This window comes from Pyxicephalus adspersus, chromosome 1 (genome assembly GCF_032062135.1).
Source record: "Pyxicephalus adspersus chromosome 1, UCB_Pads_2.0, whole genome shotgun sequence".
NCBI lineage: Eukaryota > Metazoa > Chordata > Amphibia > Anura > Pyxicephalidae > Pyxicephalus > Pyxicephalus adspersus.
Window position 1 is genome coordinate 27,399,511 of NC_092858.1, and position 12,661 is coordinate 27,412,171.

The 12,661-nt window shown below is 39.0% G+C and overlaps 1 long non-coding RNA gene across 1 annotated transcript; it reads right to left on the reverse strand.

Moving 5' to 3' along the window:
• Window positions 1-8,871: 8,871 nt before the first annotated feature.
• On the reverse strand, window positions 8,872-11,968 carry LOC140326215 (uncharacterized). The gene is made up of 2 exons (XR_011919802.1): window positions 9,610-11,968; window positions 8,872-9,142 (listed from the first exon to the last, which is right to left on the reverse strand). It is a non-coding gene; the product is annotated as an uncharacterized lncRNA (long non-coding RNA).
• Between the last annotated feature and the right edge of the window lie 693 nt (window positions 11,969-12,661).

The window sequence follows — 12,661 nt, forward strand, 5'->3', positions numbered from 1 at the left end:
TTTTTTTTAAATTGAATAAAAAAACAAGACCTTTGAAATACACACAGAGCATGAAGACACAGCTTAACAAATAGAAATCCAAAGGTTAGCAGCACACTTTGCTGGAGATATATTTACCTCTCTATTACATCAGCATGGAAATCTGGAAACTTGGGAAGTTGCAGTAGTTTGCTACAGCATGTTTTTTTGAACTTTGTCAACATTTGTAACTTTAGCCTGAAGGAAAAGGCTAGGAGTATTCACAGTAAAATGGATATTTTATTCAATTTTCAGAGACTTTGCAGTTTAGGTTATACTATTTGTAGGCTAACATACATTAATAAAGTTGAAAGATTTTGAGAAGCCATAAAAAGAACTCCAAACTTTCTATATTATTTAATGCCCAATAATAATAATAATAATAATGCCCAATTACTGGAATAAAAGACTCAGGAATTTGGAGACCACAACTTTAAACCGTTTGTTAGTTATGGCATCAGATAGGACAAAAGCAGACCCAAAGGGTGGTAATTTTTATCAACAATTCCTTCAAGGAGAGGTTAGATGGATATCTCAGCTTAGGGTAACTATAAATCATAGTGCTAATTAAATTACTAAATAGGATCCTTTGTTTTTCAATACATTCCTGATTTTAGATCCATTGACATCATCAATAGATCTAGCAAGCAGACAAACCATGGCATACCATAGATTCCAGAAAACAGGAGCTGTAGTAATGGCAGCAAAATATGCTGAAACCCCATGATTAAAAGAAGGTAAATCCAATAAATAAAAGGGGTGGGCTTCACGCAGTGAGTTCTATGTTATGTGTGTTCTGTGTGATTTTCTACAGCTTCTAAAGCACATTGTGAAAAGCTAACAGTGTGTGGTGGAATCAGAGTAACAAATTCTATACAGAAGTTGAGCCGGTAAAACTGTACAACATTGAAGGTAAGACTGGAGGTCAGTTTCAGAGGCATTCGATGCAGTTTTGAAGTCTTTTGTACACACCAGTACACTAAATCTGTGTGATTGGTTCAGGACCTTCCTACAAGATATTCTATGTTTATTAGTAATTTTGGACAGGTTTCAGGATAGGTAATCTATTTGATGTTAATAAAATTAAGTAGTATGTGTAGGGAAGTGGCAAAACATTTATTGGGAAAGATAAGCAGAGACTATTTTTGCTCTAGCATGTCATCACCACTTTTGTTATAATTGGCAGAATAGTTTGGGTGTATTCATTTAAAACTGACAATTCAAGTAGTCGTAGGAAAATGAATCCACCCTACGATTCCTTAGATCCCACTGGAGACACAGTGGTGGGATCTACACCTTTCAGTTCTGTAAAACTTCTTCAACCAGAACAAGGGTGATCCAACTTGTGCAATGTTGTTTTTCAGAAATAATGAAGAAGTAAGCATTATATTTTATAATGAAGAAGTAAAAACACCCCAAGGTAGAAGAAACAGAGCCAAGAGAGTTAAAAAGGAAATCTTTCCTCTTTAGTTCCCAAGATAAATAAAACATCAGGAGGTGACTCATCCCAAACGATTCCACCAATACCTAAATTATCATTAACAGTTTAATTGCCTTTTTCTCGTGATTCCTTAGATTAAATACATGTTTATTGTGACCATTCCAGAACTTTCTTACATTGTTTTTAGCCCATTGCTGTTGCGTCGAACATGGAGGAAGCTTACTTGCAAGAATTCTTAATTAATTAGTCACTCAGCATGAAGCATAAGATGAGAATGTCTAGACATCAACTTGGATGCTTTGGTGGCCCTCGAAAAATTATCTCCTTATATTCTTATTGTAGCATTGTGTATACGGGTTCTACAGATGACAGTAATTATGACCATGTGGAGTAAAATTACAGCAGCATTCTAAAATAAATAAGATGTTTTCTATGTAAGTCACACATCTGTTAAGGTTTGGTAAGAAGTTGCAACATCTTACTGTTATATTGGCTATTGATTTATCCTTCAAGAATTTACTTCATGAGTAGATAACAGATTACTCTGGCTTATCTTTATTGGATGACCGTGCAAATAGATTCATTTTCAGTGTCTCCCTCTTCTGGTTGGGTGCTGCTCTTATGCATATGTACAGTGCAATCCTAAACCTGCCTATGAGATTACTAAATCTTGTTTGATTCACTGGGACCATCCAAGCTGGCTCAGACTGTAGAGCTGTATGAAGCATATATACAAGCATGTAGATGGCATGCTCTTTTTGGAGGTTGTAGGTCATTCAACTTCACTATTCACTATTTCAGTGGATATATTACTGACACCAAATTTCAGTGATGTTCTGCTACTAGTAGTGCTGGCAGGGTTTCATGATCTAGTTGTTATATAGATTGTACTAATGATGTCATTTTATAAGACTTTCATTGTATTAACATTGTAACCTCTATAAATTACTTCTTTAAAAGAAGGTTCCATTTGTATTCTTTACTTTAGGAACATGTACATATGCTTTACTTTCTTTGTTGGCATATGTGCATCAAACAGTATGCTTCTGCTACTTTTACATTAAGTGCTTTTAATTCTTTCTGCAATGCCATTTTGTTCTTGTTGGTTAGGTGCAGTAGAACATAATTCCACCTATGCATAAGCAGTATAAGCAGTAATCTAACTGGCCTAACAATCCGTTAGTAATCAGCCAGCCAATATTAACCAGTCTGCTACAATATTGAACTACACCTTCACTTTTACACAGGAAATACACTCAGCTTAGACTTTAGAACAATAAAAAAGTATAAATCACCTTTAGCAACTGGCACAACAAGAGTGCGGCCATCCCTTATTAGGATGGCAGTTTGGGGAACACAGTTGCTGATAAATTATTGCCATTGCCAGTTGCCATTTTAATTTTTGTTTTCCAGGTGATTAACAAAATCGCCTTCTTTAGGGTTAGATATACCCTATCTAGGGCTGAAAATCTAATAACATCTGTATTAAAACTATGCGATGTACCGACATGATGGCTAATTTAGGTTATGATCTTCCCATTTATGATTGAATAAAAATGTTTGTATATTCTCCTTTTAAATGGTCTTTTAGTTTTTCCTATGTTAAAACAGCAAAAGGTGCATTCAATTAGATATAGTACACAAATGGTATTGCAATCCACTTTAGACTCCAATTTACACTCCAATTTAGAACAATTAGGGACACTAGGTTAGATTTGGAGTTCAAATCCATTTACATTTGGTACAGTTGTTACATTTAAAAGTGCCAGCAGATCTCTGAACTTGTATGTGTTGTTGCACCATCCTAATGACTGTGAACTAACATACACAAGTACTGTTTGGGGTTGAGGGTTGATGTGGTTAGAAATCAGAGGATCTGAAATGAATAGACAATATTTTTGACATAATGACTGAACCATTTGATGCTGACCTGTGTATCTGGTGACAATCTTGACTGTTTCTAGAGTTGATGTTTTCCATTCCCCAAAGAGCCAATCTTTGTGTTCTAAAGACTTTACACTATTGTAATCTTTTTCAAGTAAATTATGACAATATCCTTTAAGTGGCAATCTTTCTTTGGGGGATTTAGCTCAAACTTCAAAATATTCTTGAGAGGTACAATTTCTCTAAACACAGAGATATTGACCAATGGTTTTGGATGTAAACTGGCCACATAGAGAATGGTGTCTCCTGCATTTTTTTTTTCTGTGGAGATTGGTAGATAAAGAAAAATCTGATCCGATATAAATAGTAAGATCAAAAAAAGTAACCGAAGTCATAGGACATAGTATATCCTAAATTTCAAACATTGTGTTGTAGTTTTTGGAAAAAAAATCAATGAGCATGGGGGTACTTCCTTTTCTCCACAGGAAGAGGACCTTCTCCGAGAACATGTTGCCTCTCCCAATGTTCTAGATAAATGTTCGCATAGGTAGGAGCACACTTAATGCTCATTGCAACACCTTGAGTCTGTAAAAAGAGTTGGTTCTGAAATATGAAACCATTGCATGTGAATATGTACTGTAGAAAAGATAAAATAAAATAATTATACTTAGCATGGGTTTGCATGGATAAAGACAATAGCTACGGTTTTGATGCCATTTTCATGCAGCGAATTTGGCCGTTCTCGCATACCGAAATTGTAATTGAGAATGGCCGGTGTAAATTCGCTGATCGAGCTTGAAATTAAAAAAAAAACTTCTAGTGCCCGGGGATCTTCTCAATGAATTCGGTCGTGAGAACAGTGTGCAATCCCAGGGACTAGAGGTTAATTTACCTCTAGTGCCCCGGGGATCGCAAACAGGAGGATTCCCAGGGAAGCCTGTGAATCCCCTGTGAATCCTCCTGTTATAATTTACTTGATCTTCCGATGGTTTTGTGAAATCGGCTCACCGAAATTTCGCAGAGCCATTGGAAGTTCAAGGAAAAAAAAATCAGAATATGATATTGAGTAGAAATTGTATAAACCAAGCTTTCTCAACCTTTTTATTCCATAAGAACCTCGGACACATTTTTCAGGTCTTGGGGAACCCCTGCTTCAACCAACATGTTGGGCCATCAGTGGGGGGGTTTGCTCCTCAGTGGCTAGAAAACCACATTTATAGACAAATAAAACATCGGTCATGTAGCCGGCTCTACAAAGTGGTCTTGGCCCTAAAACTATCCAGGCATCATCAAATGGAAGGTCAGTTAGCCACAGGTCAAGGAACCCCTAGAAACCTCTGTATAAACCCTGGTTGAGAATGGCTGATACAAACTGTATATAAGCTACCATTGCTGATCTTTTTATGGGGGAGAAAGCATCTTTTTCCTTCCTTTTTAAATAGTGAATCATTGATCTAGGACAATCATGCAGCAAGGGGAGTATCAGGGCATTTGATATACAAATACAATACTAGTTATATATCAGTACATGTGTAAAAATTGTCACAAAGATGTGAATACTACCTAAAAGGCTTGTTCAGACAAGCAGTAGGAACGTGATCCCATGTGTCTTGCAGCGGGTAACCCCTTATTAGCCACTTGCCTGTCCCAGCTGCTGATTTTTAATAAATTAGCATTTCAATATTTTACAGCCAGGGCAGTGGTTGGTACTTAATAGCTTACTTATGCACCTATTTATTCTCTATGGTCAGCTGCAGGTAAGAATTCTACATGTAGTGTCTTAACCACAGGTCCGGTATACCTCTGAACTAGCCCAGCCACACAACAAGAAAATAAAAAAAACTTTTGTGAGGGTTTTCTCAAAGATGCAGATTAAGCTTATTATACATATTCTGATGGCTTCTAGATGTTGTATTACCCTAACTAGAAGTCTACACCAGTGGTCCCCAACCTCCGGGCTGCGGACCGGTGCCGGTGTGTTGCTGGTGGGTTGGGGGCCACGGGTGACGGGAAGCTGAGGTGCAGGCGGCCCTCCTTGCACTGGTGGCGGTGTGGCATTGGGCATGCCCAGAAGGAGCAGCCCAGGCCTCCTGGGATTTGAAATGAGTATATCCCAGGAAGCTCTGCAGTCCCATTCAGTCTTTACCGTCAGGGCAATAAAGACGGGGGGGGCTTTTCCTTTTTTTTGGATTTAGTTTGCATTGTTTGTGTTGTGTAGCTTTTTATGTGTTTTTTTTTTTATTATTTTGTTCTAAACCTAATAAAAATTTACAATAAAAAATTTTCTGTGGTCAATTTGCATTTGCATTTTACTCATTTTTATTTGTGTCAGAACATGGAACCAAATTTTAATATACAATACTTATGGTAAAATTTGCTAATATCACTATTAACCCAACACCACAAACTCTCCAGCATTCCCCTCTATTGTACGTGACCGTCATGGAGCTTTATCTTGATATATGTTGGGCAGAATTTTTACTTATACTGTCCTTCAAAGTTCAGGTTTCAAATAGAATCATTTTCACCAGACTACATACAGATAAAGGTCTACTTTTTGGGTGTGGGCTGCAAAGACCTGGGGCCAGCATTATAATGCTAAATAATCTGATTTGCTTCATTGTGTTCCCCAGTGAATATACAAGGCCCATGTTCTTCGATTAGAACGTGCTATTCACATATGCTTGCACCTAGTCACTCACCATCAGGCTAAAACTATACCACTTTCCTCGCTCTGCTCTGTCTGCAGACAATGTCATATTGGTAAACAATAGAAGCGCACTAAATGGGCCTATTTTTCAGTATCCAAAAATGGATCAGTTGACATCAGCTGAGCAAAAGTCATAAAATGCCTACGTGACTCACATAACGTTGGCTTTATGAGTAATGCCCTACATAAGATCATGATGTAAAGTTCATAAGGAAGACTATATTAAACAGTCTAATAAACTCCAACAATCAGAGGATAAATTATCATGAAGTGGAGCATCGGCAGTGGTTTGTAGATGACATAGCTAGATCTACTTTCTCATTAGCTACCTTATCTTATCTAATTTAAAGCAGAACTCTGTACCAATAAAAAAATTAGAAATTATTGTTACTCTTTATACATCAAAAATCATTACAAACATTTTGGTGAACAACTAGTTTTATATTGAGTGACTTTGTATTTATTACTTGTATCTGGAAGTGCAGTAATGAGAGCAACTTGTAACATGTTCAATAAAAAATATACTGAGGTTTTCCTATTAAAATAAATGCCAACTTAATGCCAAATTAGGCAGGTGCCAAACAATGAAGACGCGTAAGGGTGGTAGAGCTCTGCTTACATATTCAGAAAATAGTAGTAATAGTATTAGTAACTAGGCCAATACAAGGGGCAAAAATTAAAGCATTTCTTTTTTTGAGCAAGCTGTCATGATAACACTGCACAACAATGATTTTGCTACTGGGAATACCACATATGATTTACATGATATCGCGTGTGCTGATTCCAAATCTGAACTCAGAATTTGCCTCACATACAGATTTTAAGTTATAGGCATGCTGTAGCTGTTCAAATGGTCGGTAATTGGGTAATGTATTTTTACGCAGCTGTGTTAATAAACCAGACAATTTTTGCTACATTTGTGGCAAATATACCCCATGTGATCAACGCGAGAACCTAACCAAGAGGGTGAGATTTGCTTACAAGTATTATTTTAGATGTGAAATTGGAGATCAGGATAAAGGCTGGGCACCTCATATCTGCTGTCAGGTGTGGTACATTGGCCTAACACAATGGTTGAATGGGAAAAGAAATAAAATGCCTTTTGTTGTGCCTATGATTTGGCGTCAGCCAAAAGACCATCACTTGGACTGCCACTTCTGTATGAGTAAAATTGCTGGGTTTTCGAAGAAGACTAAATCGAAAATTGTCTATCATGTTTGGTAATCGGCTCTGAAGCCAGTGCCATGTGAGGATGATATCGATGTTATGAACCCCAATTTGAAGAGGGTAAGCCACATTTTCTAAGCCAATCAGATTTAGATGATCTAGTAAGGGACCTGTTTTTGTCAAAAGAGAAGTCTGAACTGTTAGCCTCCAGGATTAAAGGAGTGGAATTTGCTACAAAAAGAAAACTTCAAACTTTCGTGATCATCACACAAAGTTCGCAAATTATTACAAGCTGGAAAACGAAATTTGCTTCTGTACCGACTTGAGTGGTCTGGTGATGGAGTTAGGTTGCAAATACATACTGGAGCAGTGGAGATTGTTCATAGACTCAAGCAAAGCAAGTTTGAAAGCTCTATTGCTGCATAAAGGTAACAAAAAACCTTCTGTTCCTCTTGCTTATGCCGAGGGAATGAAAGAGACATACGAATCCATGGAGGTCATTTTGAAATTAATTAACTATTCAGAACATAAGTGGAACGTTTGTGGTGACCTGAAGGTGGTGGCACTCCTTCTTGGCCTGCAATTGGGATATACAAAATATATGTGCTTTCTGTGCCTGTGGAACTGTTGTGAAAACAGCAACCATTACAAAGTACAACCCCAACAGGATGGGGGACTACTGCTGGTTACTGCAACAGGAGACAGCAGAGAGCCACAAACGCAAAAGCAAGTTCCTGAAACACTTCTGAAGTGTACAAGTGTGTTGAACAAGGACTCAGGTGAAATATGTGTAATTGTATATGTTGCAACATAAAACTTTGTTTTTGTAATGCCATGGAACTTTAAGGCAAAACTTAGTTATGTATACAGATTACATAATAACTGCAAAACGAGAGAATGTAGCTAAGCTTTAACTAATCTCTAAGTTTATACACGTAATTAACTTCAGATCCTGATGTCATAGGCAGAATAGGACTTCAGATTTGGATTCAGCGCATTTGATTTAGGACAGGTATAGGACGCATGGATTAGACTAAGTAGCAGACAATATTTATTTTTTTGTGATGCAGTTACAAAAGTGGGTATAACCTAGCTGGTGTATTACAACCCAATGTGATTTAGTCATAATGTGCAAGATAAAACAGAGCCAGGCTTTCCTTTACCATTTAAGCTCTGTGCACCCCTTATGGACTAGAGCATTTTTTTATTTCAGCTATGGGTTCTTTGATTTAGGGATGAATTTTTCATTTAAAAATCTTTCTAGTTTCCCCACTGTAGACTGTATCACTGTAGTCACTGTGTCACTGTAGATAAAAAGCACACATTTTATTTATTACTCTTTAAAATGACACCATATTAACATCTATATGTAAAAGTAAGGTAAAATTAATTACAAATTAAATGAAGGAGTGTTATTTATACCCTGCCCCCCTTTGCATCACTCCTGAGGAAGCAGATTCTTGTCAGCCGCAAAATGCATCAGGTTTTGGGAACACAATGGTTATTGTAATGTTTTTTAGGTTTTTTTTTGTCAATACATTTTTTTTTTTTTTTTACATACATACAACATACAGTAGAACAACCATATAAAATAAAAAAACAAAGATAATAAAAACAGAAGAAACAAATACAAGTACAAATACAAGTGTGATTGTGAAACACATAATAAAAAAACTTTCTGCAATTAGTACCAAGTTGGCTAGCAATAAAAAGAAGGAATAATAACTGTAGTAACCTGCGATCTAAATCAGGGGAAGCGTGATGGGCTAACCAGGGAGACCAAATTCTATGGAATTCGAGGATAGTGTCATTAACAACTGCAGACATCCTCTCTAAGACCATGGTGTGAGATAACCGAGATATTACTGCTGAGAAGTTAAGAGTAGTTTTTTTCCATGCAGCCGCTATAACTTGGCGAGTGCCTAGAAAGATAAACAAAATAATAATATTATTAATAATAATTTTTACACAATACTATTCATGAATAGATGCCTTAAAAGTCCCATGGTACTTTTGGTACTATGTACTATGGTACTTTCCATTGTTTTAAATGAAAGCTCTTTTTAATCTTATGTTTTTTTTATATCAGCAGAAAATTTAAAATTAGGGGAGAAGGGAAGGAAGAAACTAATCAGGGATGATTAGGTTAATTTAGAGTTACAATATGAAATCCTTTGAACAGGTAAAAATAAACTATAATAATTATAATCTAGGAACAATAAAACCATTACATTGTAATTTCTATTGACATTGCAAACCCTGGTCTATCATTGTCAAATTGAGATCGTGGGTTCCTGTTGCAGAAGTGTCTGCCCCTCCGCTGCCCCTTGAAACCTGGACATCAGCAGGTGGGGAGGCCCCGTAAAAGGGACTGTAATGTCACACTTACCCCTTCACCTCTTAAGCGCAGGCATCACTCTCCTGCGCATGCGGGCAGTTCTGATGCTGGGCTTGCCTCTGTTTCCAAGCTTTATCAATTCCGTCCAATCCGATGGCCAATCAGAAAATAGCCTCTTGACCAACCCTGGCTATTTAGCTAGCTCACACACTGCATTCTGTGTTTGCGCAATCTGTTTTCATTGTGCCGAGACCCTAATTCTGTGTGCTAGTTCCTGTTCACCTGTTGCCTAATTCAGTGTTTCCTTTGTCCAGCTCCTGTGTTAAACCCCTCATTGTTCAGTCTGTTGGTTCCCAGCCAACTTGCCTGTGCTGTTCCAGTGAACCTGTCTGTCTGTGGATATCCCTGAGTCACCTGTGCCTCCTGTTGCTTCTAGTGTTTCCTGTGTTCCCTGTGCCCTCAGAGGCCCCTGTGTCACTGGTGCCTGTCTCCTGGATCCCTGGCAAGTGACCCCTGGTGTGTGACCTGACCTCTCTTTCTTGCTGCCTGCCTCGACCCCAGCTTTCCTTTACTATCCTTTTTCTTCATGATTTGGTACCGTGATTTACCCACCTTGGTGTGCCCAAGGACAGCAACCTGGCAGTACCCAGCAGCGCAACATCCCCACCATCAGAGGCTCTGGAGAAGACCTGGTTACTGCTTAGACTCTGCTCCTTGGCCCTTCCCAGGGCTCAAACCACTTCCATGCAAGCCATAGCACCCTCTAATGGTCCTGTCTCTCTGTGCATGACAGTTTGCACAAACCATGTATACACTTTCCCAGACCTCAGTAGACCCCAACCAATTACTCGCCCAGAGGCTGGACATCCAGGAAGCTACTTAAACGCAAGTACTTCACCAGCTTCATGTGCTCACTACGCACCTGAATCAGCTTCTGGTCCCCTCCAGTGCACCTGCTAAACCTTCGGTCCTGGTCCAGTCTCCTGCCATACCGGTGGCCTCTGCACTTCACCTGCCACCCCCACAACAATTTTCTAGGGATCCCAAGACGTGCCGTGACTTCATCAACCTGTGTAACATCCACTTTGAACTTCAGCCACAAAATTTCCCCACTGACCGGGCTAAGGTAGCATACTTAATCTGCCTGCTTTTTGGAGAAGCCTTGACGTAAGCGTCTCCACTCTGGAAGAGAAAGGATCCGGTCATCAGTAGTATTGAAGCCTCTTTAGGAGTGTTTGTGATGAACCTGCTCATGCCTCCTCAGCAGCCAGCACCAGCTCCTCCACCAACGCCAAGGGTCACTTACTCTAAAACAGCATTCAGTTAAATTTCGTACTCTGGCGGCTAAGCTCGCCTGGAACAATGAGGGGCTCCACGCTACCTGCTGTTTCTCCATCTTCGGAAGAACCGATGCACTTCGGCCATTCACGTCTGTCTTCTGAAGAAAGGTCCCTGCGCTTATCTACAGGCCTCTGCATCTATTGCGGGCAAAAAGGACACTTTATTAAACTCTGTCGACAGAAGTTGGTAAATTGTAGACCCTAGTATGCTCTGAGGGGGGCATACTAGGTCCTTCTTGTCAGTCTCTGTGCTATTTTTTGGAGGGCCCTCCTCACAAGGTCACTATTTTCACCGACCACAAAAACCTCCAATACCTGCAGTCGGCTCCTCACCTCAACCCTCGGCAGGCTCTTTGGTCTTTGTTCTTTTCACATTTTGATTTTATAATTACCTTTAAACCTGGTTCCCCTAACTCCCGAGCTGACGTTCTCTTCTGCTCCTTCGATCCACAGGATTCTGAAACCACTGCTGAGCCAGAGTTTATTATCCCACCGGCCCATATCCTTGCCTTGAACTCTGTTAGGGAATCTGCTATTCCCACAGGTAAAACCTTGGTGCCTCCTGAACTCTGCACCCAAAGTTTACTTGGGCCACATGACTCTAAACTGCCTGGCCACCTGGGTATTCACAGGACCTTTCACCCTTCTCTACCGTCTGTACTTGTGGCCCAACCTTCGTAAGGATATGACGGACTATGTCAAGGCCTGTGCTGTATGTGCTCAAACCAAGTCATCTCTTTGTGCCCTAGCAGGACCGCTTCGTCCTCTGTCCATTCCTAAGGTGCCTTGGTGTCACCTGTTCATGGATTTTATTACAAATCTTCGACCTTCCGATGGTTGTACGGTCATTTGGGTGGTTGTGGATAGCTTTTCCAAAATGGCAAATTTTGTACCTCTTCCAGCTTTACCATCAGCAGCTGCGTTGGTGCCAGTCTTCATTCGTGAAATTTTTAGGCTTCACGGTATGCCCACGCATATAGTTTCTGATTGTATATATAAACAAAAGAAAGAGAAAAAAAAGTTAGGGAGCAATAACTAATGGTTACTTTTAAAGTAAAGTTTTATTTAAAAAATAACTATTTAAATAAATGCTAAAATATTGAGAAATTATGCAATGATTACAATGCATTGATTAGTTGGTCTCTGTTAGTGCATTTGCTGCATTATTAAACTAGTCTAGAGAGTGTACTAATTCACCTCCTATTAACATCTGATGTGCTGCATACCCTTAAAAATATGTAATTACAAATAAAAAGACTGAGAAAGAGTAGGGGATTTTTGATGCAGCACTGTATTAAACAACATCAAGTTAGATTTAGACAAGGTTATACAATGCTGAATCACACAGCAAGTGTATAAATTACAGACTCTCATCTTAATTTCCACTGAAATGGAAGGTGTGCCTGCACTTTTTGGCCCTCTCCCCAAATCACTTACTCCTAGTGGGTGAGCAACATATCTGTGAAATTTAGTTACCTCCATCTTCCTCCAGCTGTGCTTAGCTGAGGATGACTCTCCTCAAATTGCCTACTTAGGTGAGCAACTTACCTGAGAAATTTATTTTCAAATAATTTGTATTTTGTGTTTTTGGGAGAAAAAAGGGAACACATGTAAATTGTAAATATGTCATGTCAACAGAATACAAAGATATGAAAATGCCACATTAACAGGGAATTGTATTGGGACAGATTGGCAAAACATGAATTGAAGGGGTTACCAAAAAAACACCCTTTATAGATTTGAATGGACAATTCCACTCCTAA